The sequence below is a fragment of the Mastigoproctus giganteus genome, chromosome 3 (assembly GCF_048544385.1).
Source record: "Mastigoproctus giganteus isolate SK-2022 chromosome 3, ASM4854438v1, whole genome shotgun sequence".
In the NCBI taxonomy this organism is placed as follows: domain Eukaryota; kingdom Metazoa; phylum Arthropoda; class Arachnida; order Uropygi; family Thelyphonidae; genus Mastigoproctus; species Mastigoproctus giganteus.
In genome coordinates this window covers 121,621,707-121,641,585 of record NC_143577.1, presented here as the reverse complement: position 1 = coordinate 121,641,585, position 19,879 = coordinate 121,621,707, and the positions used below count along the sequence as shown (strand labels likewise).

Here is a 19,879-nt window from a genome sequence, read left to right as displayed (position 1 = left end):
TCCAAAAGTTCTGTTGATGTGAATGACTAGTTGTACAGGTGTAATACCATAATAGAGAAGTTAATTTTCTGCTTTTCTGCAGATGCCTCTGTATCACAACCTATTGAAATGCACTGCTTATTTGATGTTTGTGGAGAAATCAAGAATGAGACATGATATATTTCCAAGGGGAATGTCTTTGTGTGTGTGTGTGTGTGTGTGTGTGTGTGTGTGTGTGTGTGTGTGTGTGTGTGTGTGTGTGTGTGTGTGTGTGTGTGTGTGTGTGTGTGTGTGTGTGAGAAAATCAGGCCCCAACTCAGTATTTAAGGCGCCTCCGTAGCCAGGTGGGAAGGAGCAGCAGTGCGTAGTACACGCTTCTTGATTAGACCGGTGTTCGAGTCCATCACTACCAAATACGGAGGATGCGGAAAGGTCAGGGAATGACCACCGCATATCCCGGAGCAATATGGCCTTAGCTGCTAATGCTCCAAAAAAAAAACCAAATAACAAATAATAATAACTCAGTATTGTTATGGGCCTATATGAGAGCCTGAAGGACAGGGTGAATGCCCTCAAAGGATTTAAAGGGAGGGCCCATCAAGGTTTCAGCTGCCCACATCAATGCCACAGCTTACACAGCGGCAACCCCAAGGCAAAATGTGCTGTTCCCACAGGAACTAGTTGTCGGTTACTCTACTGTCAGGAAAACGGGAAATATATTGTGCAAAAAGGATAGGTGGAACAGAACCAAGGTATGTCTTATGGGGGAAAGGTTGATGATGTTGTAGAGCAGATGTCTTTTAAGGGCACAAAAGGTGATGTTGTTGTACATCTCCTACTCTTAATATCATGTTAGCATTAATGATATTAAGAGTAGGAGACCAGTGGAATTACTTAACAAGTAGAGGTCAATTTCAAAAAAAATCAGTGAGTTACGGTTGAATTTGAAAATGTCTCCAATTCTGTCCAGACATGATAGGAGGAAGTATATGATGAGAGCCTTGTTGATCAATTCGACCTTGGAGAGATTGTGTAAGGCTCAAGGGATAGAATTTTTCTCAGCCTGGTCTGTGGTTGTTGACAGGAGAGACTGCTTCTACAGGGATGGGATACACTTAAATAGAAAGGGTGCAAGAATATTTGCTGATGCTATCGAGGCAGCGTTAGGTGAAAACTGCTAGCTTGGGGGGAGGGATACACGGACTAATAGATTAACAGTAACCACTAGCAGAGGTGAAAGTGATTTGTGCACTCCTTCTATTGTAATGAGCAGTAGCCTGGAAAACAAGGTGAAGGGGATTCCAGAGACTGCTGGGAGTCATTGCAGAACAAGTAAATACATAGGCTATGTTAGGGTAGCTAAGAATAGGAATAGGTGCATGTACATGAATGCTAGGAGTTTGGTAAATAAATTTAATGAATTATCTGCGTTGGTCAAAACATACTGTTGGGATATCAGAGAAGTGGTGTCACACAGATATAAGGAATGCAGAAATGGAATTTGGGGAGTACAATGTGTGCAGGAAGGATAGACAGGATAGGAAGGGAGGAGGCGTTATGGAACTACAGCCAGTCGACATTGGTGGACAGTGCGGTGTTGAGTCAGTTTGGTGTGGCATAAGCACTAGGAAAGCAAAATTGACAGTAGGGGTATGTTATAGGCCTAATGACATTAATGAGTATAATAAACAACTTTACAGAGAAATAGAGTGGGCCAGTAAATCAGCGTGTCTTATAATGTCGGATTTTAATTTCCAAAATATTGACTGGAATTTGTGGGTTGGTCACTCACATACTAGCAAGGCTTTTCTGCATTTATTGGAAGTTTATTTTCTAAAGCAGCATGTTCAGGAGGCAACTAAAAGGAGTAATACTCTTGATCAGATTATTTGTAGCGATACTTCATGCATTAAGAATCTGCAGATAAAGGAACGACTAGGTGGCAGCGATCACAGTGTGCTGAAGTGGGATTTACTCAAAGAGGTAACTACCATCAGGTAAAGAGAAGAGTTTTTGCTTTTGTAAAGGCGAATACGGTAGTCTGAGACAGTATTTAAATTATGTAGGGTAGGACCAACTGATGATGTTACCAACAGCAAATTAAAAATGTGAAGCATTCAAAGAATTAATCTTGGAAGCTACTAGGCTTTTCATACCAACTAAGAAATATTGTTCAAGTTAAGATCTAAATGGAGGTTGGATGAACTAATGAGACATGTGGAAAAGAAGAAAAATTCATGGTATACGTATAAATTAACAGGTCACACAGAAGCCTATGATAGATATAAACTGGTCTGTTACCAAGTCCAGACTTTGAACAGGCTAAGAGTAGAAATCTTCTTGCCCTAACGGTAGCCGAGCATTCTGGTCTCTTGCCAAAGCTATTCGCCGCAACTTTTTTCCATCTCTGCTCCCACCTCTGTCCAAACCAGATGGTTCTGTTGTCACTTCAGCCAAGGATAAAGCCGACCTGCTAGCATCCCATTTTTCTTCCAACTCATGTATTAATGATCTTGGTAAAACACCTCCCACCATTCCCAACACACTCCATTCAATGCCTCCTGTGGTCTTCTGTCAAAAGGATGTCAGAAGGATTTTGATGAATCTTGATGCTAAGAAAGCTCCAGGTCCCGATGGTATTTCTCCACTTGTTCTCAATACCTGTGCTCCTGAACTTACTCCTATTCTTTGCCGCCTTTTTTCACTTTCTTATTCCAAAGGTGTTTTTCCTTCTGCTCGGAAATTTGCTCATATCCAGCCAGTTCCTAAAAAGGGTGACAAATCCCTCCCATCCAATTATCCTCCTATTGCAATTACTTCTACTCTTTCTAAAGCAATGAAGAAATCAATTAACGACCAACTCTTAAACTAGCTAGAAAAACTACCATCCGTCTGATCAACAATCACCAGTACGGACTCCGTCAGTGTTGATACACTGACGGAGTCCGTACTGGTGGACTAATTATGGACTAATTATGGACCCATTTATGGACTAATTCAATGGAAAGGTTCGGTGAAACACAAGTAGTTGCTCTTGACATCTCAAAGGCTTTCGATTGTGTTGGGCATAAAGGTCTTCTAAACAAGCTTCCGTCTTATGGTCTGCCAACTGTTTTTAGTAATTGGTTATCCAGTTTTCTCTCTGAATGCTCACTCAGGGTGATGGTAAATGGCTCTCTGTCTTTAACTTCTCCACTAATGCCGGTGTCCCCCAAGGTTCAGTTCGTTCCCCCACTCTTTTCCTCTTATATATTAATGACCTTCTTCCATTTACTGGAAATCCTATCCAGAGTTTTGCTGATGATAGCACATTGCATTCCACTTTCCATTTTGGGAAACCTCGTCCTGCTTAATCAGCTTCAATGTCTCGAAAATCTGCCACCAATTCCTTAAATGCTGATCTTCAGGTAATTCTCCAGTGGGGCAAAGACAACTTAGTTGATTTTAACCCTTCTAAAACTCAGTCTTGTCTTATATCTCGCAAAATGCGAGATATAAGACAAGACTACATTCACACATGAGGAGTTATTCAGGAAGGGGAATGTCGTAGGTGAAGTAAACATTGGCAGTGAGCTAGATGATTTTCTAATAACTGAGAGGAAAGTGGAGGAGAAATTGTTGAGGATAAACATAAAAAAGGCACCCGGGGTGGATGGGATCTATCCAGTTATATTAAAGGAGGCAGCAAAGGAAGTAAGCAAACCCCTAGCCATAATTATGAGAGCTTCTTTGGACTCAGGGGAGGTACCCATGGACTGGAGATGTGCAAATGTAACCCCAATTCACAAAGGAGGATCAAAGGCTGACACAAGTAATTATAGACCTGTTAGTTTAACTTCGGTTCCAGGAAAATTAATGGAGGCACTGGTTAAAGAAGCACTGCAGGATCATCTGGACAAGAATTCAGTTATAGCTCAGACACAGCATGGGTTTGTTAAGGGCAGGTCTTGTCTGACCAATTTGATTGGATACTATGATGTAGTCACAAAAGAACTGGATGCAGGGAATAACTTTGATATTATATATTTGGATCTTAGAAAGGCTTTTGATACTGTTGCGCATGGAAGACTGCTGCACAAATTGGAGAAGTGTGGCATTCGAGGCAAATTGCTGCTATGGATAAAGGGATGGTTGAGTGGCAGAAGACAGAGAGTGGTAATCAATGGACACTGCTCAACGTGGACTAATGTTATTAGTGGAGTTCCTCAGGATTCAGTGTTGGGTCCATTGTTGTTTTCTGTATTTATAAATGATATTGATGATGGTGTATCAGGCTTAATGTCCAAGTTTGCAGACGATACAAAGGTTGGCAGGGTTGTTAAGGACACTACTGATACTATGCTGCTGCAACAGGATCTGGAAAGGTTGAGCAGATGGGCTGAGAGGTGGCAAATGAAGTTTAACATTGACAAATGTAAAGTACTACATATGGGAAACAGTAACCCCAGATCAACGTATCAACTCTGTGGTACTACGCTGACAGTGGTAGAGAATGAAAAGGACCTGGGGGTAATTGTGCAGGCAGATATGAAGTTCTCTGAGCAGTGCAGACGAGCTGCAAGAGTAGCTCATGGTATCTTGTCAATGATATACAGGAATTTTTCTAGCAGGGACAGGGATGTGATTATTCCCTTGTATAAGGCATTGGTCAGGCCACACCTTGAGTACTGTATACAGGTCTGGAGGCCTCATTTCAAGAAGGTAGAGCTGCTGGAACGAGTACAGAGAAGGGAAACAAGATTAGTGAATGGAACAAAGGGTTGCTCTTACGAAGAAAGGCTTAAGTTTTGCAAATTACAGAGCCTGGAGACTAGGCATCGCCGAGGTGATCTGATAGAGGTGTACAAGGCTTTGAATGGCTTGAGCATGCTCAATGCCGATGGAATTCTTCCTCTTGCTCAGAATAATCACCTGAGAGGGCATAAATTCAAATTGAGGAAGGACGGATGTCGGATAGATGTGCGGAAATTCGCCTTTAGCCAGCGGGCAGTTGGTTTGTGGAATAGACTTCCATCGCTTGTTGTTGAAGTTGATAGCCTAAACAAATTTAAGGCTCAGCTGGACAGGTATTTCGAACGAATTGAGGGGTGAAATGGGAGTAGTGGTTGTTTTTTTTTTTTTTTTTTTTTCTTTTTTTTTGGCTGATGCTGAATAAGCTTGCTTTCTTGCATCATATGCCTCTACTAATGCTAATGCTAAATGGATTCTTCTGCTCCTATGCTTATCTTTAGTGACACTCTGATTTCTAGGCAAAATGATATACCTCTTTTGGGGATTACCCCGACTTCTAATCTCTCTTGGCAAAAGCACATTACAAATATTGCTTCCTCTGCATCTAAAAAACTTGGTTTTCTCTTTCACTCTCGGCTTTACTTTTCTTCCAAACAGCTGCTCACTCTGTGTAAATCGCAAATCCGCTTTGCCATGGAATATTGTTCCCACATCTGAGGTGGTGCCCACAAAACCTCTCTCAGGCTTCTTGATTCCATTCAGAAGAGGGCAGTTAGGTTAATTAATGCTTCATCTCTAACAGAGTCTCTCCACTCGCTATCTCATACATGTACGGTTTCTGCTGCATGCTTCTTCTACAGATACTTACATGGGCACTGTTCTTCTGAATTGGCTTCTATAATTCCTGCTCTCTCTTTCAAAACAGTCCAAACACGTGCAGCCACCAGCTGACATCCATTTACTGTCCAACTTCAAATTCGCAGAACCAACTTTTCATCTTCCCTGTTTATTCATTCAACTGCCGTTTTCTGGAACCTTTCTTCATACATATTTCCTGAAAATTACAGTCTACAGAAGTTTAAGTCCAATGTCAACAAATATCTTCTTTCGTCTTCTCAACCTGCAACCCAAGCAACATAATAAGTACTATAGGTTCTAATACCTCTCGTGTTTGGGGTTTACATAAAAAAAGTCACAAAGGAGGTTAGGCAGGCAAAGGCAGATTACGATAAATTTTTGTCAAAGGATGCAAAGAAAAACAGCAAGGTGTTCTTTACTTATGTAAATTCTAGATGGCAGGGGATAAATCAGATTGGTCCATTCAATACCGATGATTCAACTGTTGATGATCCTGCTCAGGTAGCTAACAAATTAAATGAATATTTTGCATCTACATTCACACATGAGGAGTTATTCAGGAAGGGGAATGCCAGAGGTGAATTAAACTCTGGTAGTGAGCTAGATGACTTTGTAATAACCAAGAGTAAAGTGGAGGAGAAATTGTTGAAGTTAAAATTAGACAGGCACCTGGGGTGGATGGGATCTATCCAGTTATATTAAAGGAGGCAGCAAAGGAAGTAAGCAAACACTTAGCCATAATTATGAGAATTTCCTTGGACTCTGGGTAGGTACAAATGTGACCCCAATTCACAAAGGATGATCAAAGGGCAACACAAGTAATTACAGACCTGTTAGTTTAACTTCTGTTTCATGGAATTTAATGGAGGCACTGGTTAAAGAAGCACTGCAGGATCATTTAGACAAGACTTTAGTTACAGCTCAGACACATCGTGGGTTTATTAAGGGGAAGTCTTGTCTGACCAATCTGTTTGGATACTATGACGTGGCCATAAGAAACTGAATGCAAAGAATAATTTTGATATCATATATTTTGGATCTTAGAAAGGCTTTTGATACTGTTGCACATGGATGACTGCTGCACAAATTGGAGCAGTGTAGCATTGGAGGCAAATTGCTTCTATCGACAAAAGGATGGTTGAGTGGGAGAAGACAGAGAGTGGTAATCAATGGACACTGCTCTTCATGAACTAATGTTATTAGTGGATTCCCCCAGGGTTCAGTGTTGGGTCCATTGTTGTTTTCTATATTTATTAATGAAATTTGATGATTGTACATCAGGCTTAATATCCAAATCTTCAGATGATACGAAGGTCGGTAGGGATGTTAATGTCACTAATGAGAGTTCGCTGCAACATGATCTAGAAAAGTTGGGCAGATGGCAACTGAAGTTTAACATTGACAAATGTAAAGTACTGCATATGGGAAGCAGTATCCACAGCGGAACGTATCAACTGTGTGGTACTACACTGACAGTGGTAGAGAATGAAAAGGATCTAGGGGTAATTGTGCAGGCAGATATGAAGTTTTCTGAGCAGTGCAGATTGTCTGCAAGGGTAGCTCACGGTGTCTTGTCAATGATATACAGCAATTTTTCTGGCAGGGATAAGGAGGTAATTATCCCCCTGTGTAAGGCAATGGTCAGGCCACACCTCAGATACTGTATACAGGTTTGGAGGCCTCATTTTAAGAAGGATATAAAGCTGCTGGAATGAGTACAGAGAATGGCAACAAGATTAGTGAATGGAACAAAGGATTGCTCTTATGAAGAAAGGCTTAAGTTTTGCAAATTACAGTGTCTGGAGACTAGGCACCTGTCAGGTTGTTGTTGTTGTTGTTGTTGTTTTGGTTTTTAGGAGCATTAGCAACTAAGGCCATATTGCTCCGGGATATGCGGTGTCATTCCCTGACCTTTCCGCATTTTCCGTATTTGGTGGTGACGGGCTCGAACCCCGGTCTAATCGAGAAGCATGTGATACGCACTACTGCTCCTTCCCACCTGGCTACGGAGGCGCCTACCTGTCAGGTGATCTGATTGAGGTGTATAAAGCCTTGAATGGTTTGAGCATGCTCAATGCTGATGGGAGTCTTCCTCTTGTTCAGAATTATCACCTGAGAGGGCATAAATTCAAGTCAAGGAAAGACAGTTGTAGGATAGTATGTGGTTGATTGTCAGAACAAACTTCCATCTGTTATTGTAGAAGTTGATAGCTTAAATAGATTCAACGCAAAACTAGACAAAGTCAAGCAAGTGGATGGGTGAAATGAGGAGGGGCTTTCTTTTCTTTTTTTTTTTTTTTGGCTGATGCTATATAAGCTTCCTTTCTTGCATTATCGTGTTCCTTTACTAATGCTAATGCTAATTATAAATAAAGTGTCACTGAGTACCTTGTGGGATTCCTTCTTCTTGTGTGTATGTTTGTGACAGAGCCTGATTGTATCTGACTTGGGAAGACCCATGCTTAAGAAAGTTTTGAATAAGAGATGATAGGTGGTAAATGGCCTCTCATATCAATAGAATGGAGATTCTTTAGGGTTCCATAATGCAGTGTGGTATCGAAAGCTTTTCTATATCAAGATATGACAAGTTGTTGATTTCTGATAAATGCATTTCTTATATTTGATTCAGCCTTTACCTTGTGATCTAAAGATGATCTATTCTGGTGAAAGTCAAACTGATTATTGCTGATTATGTTTCTGGATTCCAGGTATCATGTTAATTGATGGTTGACCATTGTTTACAAAGTTTTACCCAAGCAGCTGGTTAATGAAATCAGTCTATAGTTGCATGGAGACAAAAGGTCTTTTCCTGGTTTAGGAATAGCTATTACATAAGAATGTTGCCAGGAACTGGAGATTGTGTGTTCTGAATAGATCATATTGTAGAATTTTAGCAGTGAGGATAGAGATTTCTCATGTAGATGCTTTAGCATTATATATTAAATACTGTCAGGGATAGGGATGTTGTTTCTAGAGGTATTTATGGATTCTTTCAGTTCAGATAATGTGAGTGATTGGTTATAGGGCAAAGGACAGGTAGCTTTAAAACTTAGTTTGGATTTCTCAGCTTTGGCTTTAATTTTTTGGAATAATGGTTGATACGTGATTGAGGCAGACCAATCAGAGAACACAGTTCCTAAGGCGTTTGCAATCTTTGTATAAGTAGAGATCTCCTCCCCACCATTCCAGTTAAGAATAGATGAAAGTGATGCAAGATATTTACCATTTAACTGGCTTATTTTTTTCGAAATTATTCTGGTTTTAGTGTCTTCATTAATTGATGAAGCAAATTTTATCCAAGAGTCCTTTTTAGCTTTTCAGTAGATGTATCATGCTTTGACTCTAAATCTCTTATAATTAATAAGGTTGACAGTGATGGGTTATTTTCAGAATAGGTTCCATGCTGCATTTTTTTCTCTTTTCACGTTGTAACAGTCTTTGTTCCACCAGTGATTGATATGCCTGCAGTTTCCTAGTTGGGACTGCAGGATGGTGGTTGTTGCAGCTCTAAGTATCTGCACTGTTATATGCTCAGTGACGGTGTCCATAGGAGAAGACTAAATGATGTGATCATCAAAAGAGGCATGATTTTTATATTTTGCCCATTCTGCTTTGGAAAATTTCCATTTCATTTAGGTTTCAGTTGATTTTGGAATGGGTGCTTTGAATTTGGCGTATTACAGGATAGTGATCGCTGTTGAGAGGTCATGTGTTGTCCACTTGACACTTGGGAAGAGGATAAGAGAGCAGATCGAGAGGTCTATTTCTGAGATTGATTCAGTAGGAAAATGAATGTAAATGGATAAGACAGTGTTCAGTAACGTTAAATTCTGTCTGTCTAGTAACATTTCAATGAGCTCTCCACATTTATCTGAGACTGGAGATCTCCATAATGGACTGTACCCATTAAAGTCTCCTAACTGATGGATGGACGGACAGACAGACAGGAAGGAAGGAAGGAGGGAAGGAGATGGTAACTGCAAAACAAGGTTTTCAATTTACTGAATCATACATGGTTGATTGGGTGGGAGATAAATTGAAATGAGTGTTAAAGCAGTGCCAATCACTATACAAGCTGCAATGGCTTCTAAGGAGGTTTGGAGAGCAATTTTCTTAACAGGAACTCTTGAGTCTATGAGTCTACAATCAATTAACTTGTATATGTCATCGATCTTGCTATGAAAGCTTCTGCAATTCCATTGGATTATGTTGTTCATTGTGTAGGTTTAGAGTTAGAAGTCGAATCTGTCTGTTTCTTAGAAGTGATCTATTTGTGATGGTCAACTCTTATTTTTTTCCTTTTTGGGAAGAATGGACATGTATCCATGTCATCTTCTGTGTAAAGATCTAGAACGGGTTCATCATAAGTATTATTCTCCACAATATCATATTTGTGGTATCACATGACTTCATCCTAACATAATCTGAACTTTCCATTTGACCTGGCATAACTGGAGCTGAGTGATTAGTAGGTGCTATTGAGATTGGTGCATTATTTGTCCTTTGTTATTTTGTGGATTGTAATTGTCAGAAATTGACACTTTTGGCAGAATTGATGTATCCATTTGAGTTGAAACTGTATGGTATCTTTTGGATGCTTTAGCATATGTATATTTAGACATGATATGTGACTTTGTTATCTACTTTGTATTTCTGGATGGTTTTGTCCAGTTTCCATTGCTCACAGGATTTAGAAAAGGCTGGATGGTTGCCTTTGCAGTTTGGACATTGTGATGATTCAGCATTGCAATTGATATAAATATGTTCCTTTGATCTGCAGTTTGAGCACACTGAATCTCCTATGCAGACAGTTTGGGAATGCTCAAACTTCTGACACTTGTAGCATAGAATAGGATTGGAGATATAAGGAGGGATGCGGCAGTTTAGGTATCCAGCTTTTACTGATGAAGATAGGTGCGGTGCAGAAAAAGTAAGAATAATGCTATGAGTAGGAACAAATTCTCCATTTTCTTTAACATTATTCATCTTGCTTGAGTAACTTTCTGGTCCTGGAGTTCTTGAACAATCTCCTCCTCCTTGACGTTCAATAGGTCCCATCCGGAAATGACTCTTTTGGAGGCATTAAGGGTAGCATGAGGAGATACCTTAGTAGGAACTCAACCAAATGATGTAAGTTTGAGGAGAGACTCAGAATGTTTATGATTGCTAACAAGATAGGTCACCAGATTTCAGTCTGCATACCATTTTTGGTGATCCAGCTATACTTTCTAAACATTTTTGTATATAAAAAGGAGATAGCGTACCTAGTGATTGATTCATTAGCAAATAGAAAGATGGATATTCAATTTTAGGTACATCTGTTTTCATCCTCTTCTGGTTTTGATTGTAACAATTGCTTTGTTGCAAATCCATAGGAGTAAGATTTGCAGTGTTGAGAGGAAGGAAATTTTCCATAATTCTCCTTTTAGCCCCGAAAGGATAACTTTTCCTTCCAGTTTTCTGGCTGCACCATGGGGAGGCAGGAGCAATGCCACGAGGTGAGCAAGCGGCTGTTAATTGTGTTAGTGAGAGATAAGAAAAAGAAACAAAAAGGTGTCTTTATTTTTGGGCCTTTGCCTACTTCCTGTCGTGTCAAAGAGCTACTCTAGTAGAAAATGCAGAAAACTAATCAGAACAAAAAAGAATCTCTATACGGCAAAAGCTCTTTGGAAAGATCACTTTAATGAATGCACCGTAATTGCTTAGCACCTGGGGCCCCATTCAAGACCTCAGTCAGATCGCTGACTGAGGTCTTGAATGGGGAGACACTGCAGACACTGCAATTTTCAGAATACAGCCTTTTTTGGTAAGAGCATCCTTTTGTTCCCTTCACCAATCTGGTTGCTCTTCTCTTCACCCATTCCAGCATATCTACATCCTTTCTAAAGTGAGGCCTCTAGAAGAGTGTACAGTACTCAAGATGTAGCCCAACCATGGCTTTGCAAAAAGGAATAATCACCTCCTCATTCCTGCTAACAAAATTTCAATATATCATTGACAAAACCCCATGAACTGTCCTGGAAACCTGTCTGCACTGTTCAGAGAATTTCACATCTTCACAATTACCCCCAGGTCTTTTTCATTTTCTAGTACTCTGAGTGTAGTACCACACAGTTGATAAGTTACTCTGAGATTACTCTACCCCCATGCAGTACCTGGCATTTATCAATTAAATTTCAACTGCCATTTCTCAGCCCATCGACCTAATTTTCCTAGACATTGTTACGGTAGCTCACCCTGATCACTGTCATTAACCACCCTGCCAAACTTTGTATCATCTGCAAATTTCTACATTAAGCCTGATACACCTTCATCAATATCATTAATAAATATTAAAAACAATAATGGGCCCAGCACTGGACCCTGGTGGACTTTATTAATAACATTAGTCCACAAAGAGCAGTGTCCATTGATAACCACTCTGCTTTCTTCCATCCCTTTATCTATTGCAGCAATTTGCCCTTAATGCTACATTGCTCCAGTTTATACCTGTCTTTTATGTCCAACAGTATCAAAAGAATTCCTGGAATCCAAGTATACGAATCAAAATTATTTCTTGCATCCAGTTCCTTGGTAACTGCTTCATAGTATCCAATGTATCCAATCAGACTGGTTAGACAAGACTGCCCCTCAACAAATCCATGCTGTGACTGAAGAATAATTATGTTCCCGTCTAGATTTCTCTGCATATATTGACATGAAATGGCAAGATCATCTTCACAAAAATATGAATCAACAGTGTCAGATATACACTTAATTATTCAGTCCAATATAGTCAATCCTGATGGCAAAGAGCATGGCAGTCAGCACAGAGTCCCAGGGAACTCCCTCTTCTTGTTAGCAATAGTAAAGACACATGATGCAAGAAAGTAAGCTTATATAGCATCAGCCAAAAAAAAAAAAAAAAAAAAAAACTTTCTCATTTCACCCATTCACTCGCTCCAAAAGTTTGTCTAGTTCTGCCTTGAATCTATTTAAGCTATCAACTTCTACAATGACAGATGGAAGTTTGTTGTACATAAATTTGAGAAAGAGAAGAATGAAAATGTATACCTGAAGGGTTCTATTACTCAAAAACAAATTTCTGGATAAAATTATGACCCCAAAGACTGTATTTAAGTAGGAAAGAATCCAATATCACCAAGTTTTATCAAAGTATTTTTCAATGTCAAACCATATCATGATTAAGTGCTCATTTATGAGGAAAGCATTCCAAATATTTACTTTGATCATGAGATCATATGTTGGTCTACTCTTCTGAAAACCATACTGACGTGGACTCAGAATGTTTTGAGTCTTTAGGAACCATATCAGATAGGAATTACCTATTTTTCAAAGTTTTTATTAAACAAATAGTTAGAACAACAGAGTGATAATTTGTTGAATGGTCACAAAAGGTGATATAGTTGTACACGTTGGCATTAAAGATATTAGGAATAGGAGACCGGCAGAATTACTTAACAAGTACAGGTCACTGTTGAACAAAAGCCGAGAATTAGGGTTGAATTTGAAAGTGTCTGCAATTCTGCACAGACACGATAGAAGGGAGTATATGATGAGAGCCTTGTCAATCAATTTGGCCTTGGAAAGAATGTGCAAGGCTCAAGAGGTAAAATTTTTTTCAGCCTGGACTGCACTTGTTAACAGAAGAGACTGCTTCTATAGGGATGAGATACACTTAAATAGAAAGAGTGCAAGAATATTTGCTTATGCTATCGAGGCAGTGTTAGGTGGGTCGGAAAACTGATAGCTTGGGGGGGGGATACAAGGACTAATAGTTTAACAGTAGTCGTAGGCAGAGGTGAAGATGATTCTTGCACAACTTCTATTAGAATAAGTAGTGACCTGGAGCGTGAGGTGTTGGGGATTTCAGGGACAGATGGCAGTCATCCTGAAATAGGTGGGTATATGGGATGTGTTAGGGTAAATAGGAATAGGAGTAGGAGCATGTATGCTTGCATGTATACCAATGCTAGAAGTATAGTAAATAAATTTGATGAATTTGAAGTGTTGGTCAAGACAGAGGCAGATATTGTTGGGATAGCAGAGACGTGGTGTCACACAGATATAAGGAATGCTAAACTGGAATTTGGGGAGTACAATGTGTACAGAAAGGATAGACAGGATAGAAAGGGGGGAGGTGTTATGCTGTTAATTAAGAAAAGCATAAAATCAAAAGAAGTGCATTGAGTTGATATAGATGAACAGTGCACTGTTGAATCAGTTTGGTGTGACATAAGCACTGCGAAAGCAAAAATAAGAGTAGGAGTGTGTTATAGGCCTAATGACTCGAATGAGTACAATGAACAATTGTACAGAGAAATAGTGGGCTAGAAAATCAGAATTTTATTAAACAAATAAAATAATGGGGGATTTTAACTTCCCAGATATTGACTGGAACTTGTGGGTTGGTCACTCACACACTAGTCAGACCTTTGTGGATTTATTGGATGATTGTTTTCTGCAGCAGCATGTTCAAGGGGCAACCAGAGAAAGTAATACTCTTGATCTGGTTATCAGCAGTGGTCATTCGTGTATTAAGAATTTCCAGATAAAGGAACCACTAAATGGCAGTGATCACAGTGTACTGATGTGGGATTTACTTAAAGATTTAATTACCATTAGGGGTAAAGGAAAGGGTTTTTGCTTCCGTAAAGGTGAGTACAGTGCTCTCCGACAGTTTTTAAATTCTGTACAGTGGGATCAACTGACGATGTTACCAACAGTAAATTCTAAGTGGGAAGCATTCAAGGAATTAATCGTGGAAGCTACTAAAAGTTTCATACCTATTAAGAACTATTGTTCAAGGTTTAGGCCTAAATGGTTATCAAATGAACTAATGAGACTTGTGACAGAGAAGAAAAATGCATGGGATGCATATAAATTATCAAGTGACTCAGAAGCCTATGGCAGATATAAGCTAGTCTGTAATCAGGTCACAAAGGAGGTTAGGCAGGTGAAGGCAGATTACAAGAAATCCTTGGCAAAAGATGCTAAGAAAAACAGCAAGGATTTCTTTACTTATATAAACTCTAAAAGGAAGGGAATGAATCTGATTGGTACACTTGACATCGATGGTTCCACTGTTGATGATCCTGCTCAGATAGCAAACAAACTGAATGAGTATTTTGCATCTACATTCACACATGAGGAATTATTAGGGTTTGAAAATGGCAGAATGTTATCAAATTGTAGCAGGATACTTAATGATTTTGTAATAACTGAAAGCAAAGTGGAGGAGAAATTGTCGAAGTTAAAAATAAGAACAGCACCTGGGGTGGATGGGATGTATCCAGTTATATTAAAGGAGGAGGCAAAGCAACTAAGCAAACCCTTAGCCATAATTATGAGAGCATCCTTGGACTCAGGGGAGGTTCCCACTGACTGGAGAGGTGCAAATGTATCCCCAATTCACAAAGGGGGGGGGGGGGATCGAAGGGTGACATGAGTAATTACAGACCAGTTAGTTTAACTTCTGTTCCAGGTAAAATAATGGAGTCACTGGTTAAAGATGCATTGCAGGATCATCTAGACAGGCTGCCAGGGCAGGTCATGGGATTTTGTAAATGATATATAGGAATTTTGCTAGCAGGGAGAAGGAGGTGATTGTCCCTCTGTATAAGGCAATGGTCAGGCCATGCCTTGAGTACTGCGTACAGGTCTGGAGGCCTCATTTTAGGAAATATGTAGATTTACTTGAGCATGTACAAAGAAGGGCAACAAGATTGATGAGGAGAATGAAGGGATCCTCTTACCAAGAGAGGCTTAATTTCTGCAAATTGCAGTGGCTGGAGACTAGGCACCTGCGCGGTGATCTGATTGAAGTGTATAAGGCCTTGAATGGGTTGAGCACGCTGAATTCTAATGGGATCCTTCCACTTGTTCAGATTACGAACCTAAGGGGGCATAAATTCAAATTAAGAAAAGACAGATGTAGAATAGATGTGCGGAAATTTGCCTTTAGCCAGCGGGTGGTTAATTGCTGGAACAAGGTTCCATCTGTCGTTGTGGAAGTTGATAGGTTGAATAAATTTAAGGAGGAACTGGACAGGCATTTGGAGGAAGTGGTGTGATTTTTTTTTTTTTTTTGGCTGATGCTGCATAAGCTCATACACTTGCTTTCTTGCATCACATGCCACTACTACTACTACTACTTTCACTGGCTTCAGGAAAGCTGAAGCACAAGAGAATGGCTAGTAGGGTAATTCTTCAAAGAAAATTCTGTTGAACAACTTAGGACAATCAGAGATCCTCACTTCAATGAACAATCATGGTATTAATAAATTCAATTAGGGCTCAAAGCCCTATTCTTTGCCTGTGCAATTCCATTGCACAATTCAATTATGGTTAGTGGCAGATTATATGATTGCTCACAAACAGTATTGAAGTTCATTTTATATTTCTCTATTCAAGCAGACACCATGCCACTTCTAGTTAGCTGGCATGGTATGGGATGCAGACACTGGCCAACAGGGCTTGCCCCTTGGTAGTGTCACTCCCCCAACCTAGGTGGCCCCCTCCCCCTTTGCCAGGTGGGTAATCCCACTGCCACCAGTAAAATCCATCCTGGGGCAGGATGAGCATTCTACCCTGGGGAACCCTTTTCTGTTTCCCCCTTTTCAACTAGGCAGGTGCCTTTACTACTGCCCCCCCCTATTTCTCTTTACTACTTTAATCCCTCCCACTTCCTCTCTTTCCACGATCACCACCTTTCATTTTTTTATTTTTTTTTATTGGGCTCTCCCTGTCTGTAGCTTTAGCTGCCACAAGGTTTGCCCTGCCAGTACTTTCATACTCCCTACTGCCTGGCTCACCTCCTCGTGGCACTGGATGATAAACTAGAAGTGTTTTTGTGTGAAAACACAGGCCCTAGGTTAAGAGGCCAAATGAACAACACAACCAACACAATTCCACACTAATACTATGTAAACACTCATGTTCACGTAGTATTAGTGTGGAATTGTGTTGACTGGAAACCCTGGAGCCGCTTTACTATTAACACTATACTATGTCCAAGCTTTAAGCAATTCAAAGGTTGGTTCTTATGTGGTAATGGCTGAAGTGCATAATATGCTAGCATTTCAAGATGTCTGTAAATCTCGTTCCCTTTAAGAAACAGAATTTAAAAAAACAGAGGTTGTTATTTACCATTAATTCATTTGAATTTTTTTCCAACTATAGTAGTATCTGCTTATAGTGGCAACACATGTTCCCATGCATCTCTTTTTGCACACTCATTTTAATGACAAGCTTTTGCTCTTGCCGTCTTATAAAACTGCACAAGATTAGCTCTGATTTTGAAGTTTAAAAAACAGATTCCAGTATTTATTCTTCTCTTTTTTAGTACTGCTGCAGGCTTCATACTACCACATTTTTGGATGAAGCTTGATTTTCAGAGATAATTTCAAGATTGCAGATTCATCTGCTGTTAGGATATTGCTCACTGCTGATATATCTTGTGAGTTGCACTGATAGAAGTATCTAAATGAACTTTTTTTTTTTTTTTTGGTAGTTGTTGGCACATCGGCGTCTGTGGCCATAATGCACCTCCCAAGGTTTTTGCAGTACTTTGATCCAAGCCTGAGGCAGGATTCGAACCTGCGACCTTTGGGTTGCCAGGCAGGCACTTAACCCACCCGGCTAGCCCGGTTGGCCTAAATGAACTATTTCCTGGTATTCATCCAATTAGCCAAGTCAAATTTCCAGGTTGTTCTTATGTTGGTATGAGGAGGAAAATTTATCCAGGAAGGACAGATGACTGGAAAGTGATCACCACTATGTAAGATATCAGCAAGATACGAGAGAAATTTTGTTCAATATTATAAATTTTTCGATTAACTGTCCTCTGCTATGAAGAAGAGTCCCATGGAGAGTCCATTCCAATCACCCATAATACAAAAGGCAGCACATATTGCCTTACTTGATCATCTATATCAGCAAGAGTGTAGGCATAACTGGCATGAGATACATCAAATCTAATGTTAATGCTATACCAAAGGTTATGCAGGCTGTGACTGCCTCTAAAAATGTTTGCAAGGAGATAGCTCTAAAGGAAGTCCCAGAATTCACGAACACTTCTACTCATCCAAATGCTATCCCAGAGGTGGTTTCTATCTTTAATGTACATGGTGCAATGTTTCATTGGCAGAGATATATTTGTCAGGTTTGTTTCATGTATGCAAACTGCAACAGGCATATGTTCATCTATCAGATCATACAAATCATCTAAATTTATCATTAAATTTAGATGATATTGATATACGACAGTTTCAATCAATCAGTCTAGCATTGTTTGGGCTTAACTGATGTCTGTTGGCTAATGTGAAATGTTTTTTGTGTCTATCTGTTTTGTTTCTTCTTTCTTAGTAAAGATAGTATTCCTATCAACTTCTGGATGACATTCATGATTTGAATCATCTTGATCTGCTTTTCATTCATGTCTATGACATCAGCACTAAATCTGTTTCTTTCCTTCATCTTCATCTTCCTAACTGTTCCAACCTAAGGTCGGGTCAAGTGATTAAAAGCCTTCCATCTCTTTTTATCTTCCCAGATCTTGTCTTCTGTCATTCTCTCCCAATCAATTCCCTTTGTTTCCACATCTTCTCTAATCTGATCTCTCCATCTCTTTCTAGGTCTTCTTCTCAGTCTCTTCTTGTCCATTTTTATCTCAAACATTCTTCTTGGTAATCTGTCCAAGTTCATTCTCTTCATGTGTGAAACCATCGCAAAAGTGATATAATCATCTTCTCCCTCAGATTTTGTATTCCTGAATTCATTCTTATATCAGTATTTCTTATTTTATCTCTTCTAGTTTTAGCTAGCATAATCCTTAGCACCTTCATTTCCATTGTTTGGATTCTGCTAGAATACTTTTTATTCTTCCTCCATGTCTCAGCAGCATAAGTCAGAATAGGAACCAAATATGCCCTATTTATCAGCTTTTTACACTTCATTGGAACTTCCCTAGCCCATAACAAGCCATTAACATCACAAAAGAAACTCTGACTAGCTGCTATTCTCCTAGTTATTGTGTCTTTCCTATTTCACTGATCAATTCTGTTGAATGCAGGACAGAATTCATATTTGGAGGTATTGTTATTTCTTTGATATATTCAGTGTATTTACTTCTTAAGTTGCACACTTGGAGTTATACTGTGTCTTTGATTAGGAAGGAGTGGTCTTGCCAATCAAATATTGAAATATTTTTAAATATTTTGTGGGCAAATGATCTGAGTTTGCTACCAAATATAGCCATTGGGTAACTAGTACATATGTACTGGTAGATGATTTCATAGGTATTTCAAACTGTTTCTCTGCCTCTTGATATGACATTTTGTACTCTATCCTATATTTCTGAATTTTTCTTTTCTCATTCCCACTTGGTACATTCCTTAGAAAATGCAAAATGATTGCCTTGGCAGTTTGGTCAGCTTTGCATTTCAGTGTTACAATTTACATGCATCTGTTCTTTCTGATCCAAAAGAAGTGCAAGTGGCTATGCCACTGCAGACCATTTCTGAGTGACCAAATTTTTTGCATAAAAACAACAGACTTGTCTGGATTTGATATTTGGAACCAAATTTGGCATCTTAAGGTTAAACCAACTTTTATAACTGTGGGCAGATTTGGCATTTTATATGGCAGTATGATTTTTATCAATTAAAAAAATGGTGGAGAGTGTCCAGGTAGCAAGACACTCTCCACCCTTTTTTTTTATATATATGATAATTCTGTTGGCATGCACTACACGTTTATTACTGAATTTCTGAACAATTTCATCCTTCAAAACATTTAACAGCTCCCACTGTAGTATTACCTCTTTAGAAAAGTTCAGAGTTGCATGTGAAATAACCTTTGTGGAAATTCCACCAAAGATAAGTATTTTCAATCTTTTGGCCCATCAGTGGTGAGTCAGAGTCATCTCTACAAGTAATTCTTCAAATATACTCACAAAACCATTTTGGGAAAGACAATTACATTTGAGACATTTCTGTAAAAAAAAAAAAAAAAAAAGAGGTGGTAGACCAATTTTTTTTTTTTTTTTTTTTTTTTTTTTGTATGGGATGTATTTAGGCAGAATTTGCCTGAGAAATCTTCATCAAAGAAACATAGATGACTCTTTTGATTTGTCCATCATTGCTTCTTTTAATGGCAGGAGAGCAACTGGCTAGCCAAATGCTAGATGAATCTGGTCTTGGTTACCCGTTCTTATAATCAGTTAATCAAACTAATACAATCAACTCCTTTATAAGAGAAGTTTTTGAAAACAATTCTGAAATTACTATCACTCACCTGCCATTTGGGGCCT

General features: G+C 39.2%; 1 protein-coding gene across 1 annotated transcript in view; it reads right to left on the bottom strand.

Moving 5' to 3' along the window:
* LOC150088255 (intermembrane lipid transfer protein VPS13A-like) overlaps nt 1-19,879 on the bottom strand; it is a 3,009,916-nt gene that overhangs the window by 2,697,939 nt on the left and 292,098 nt on the right. The window lies entirely within an intron of this gene.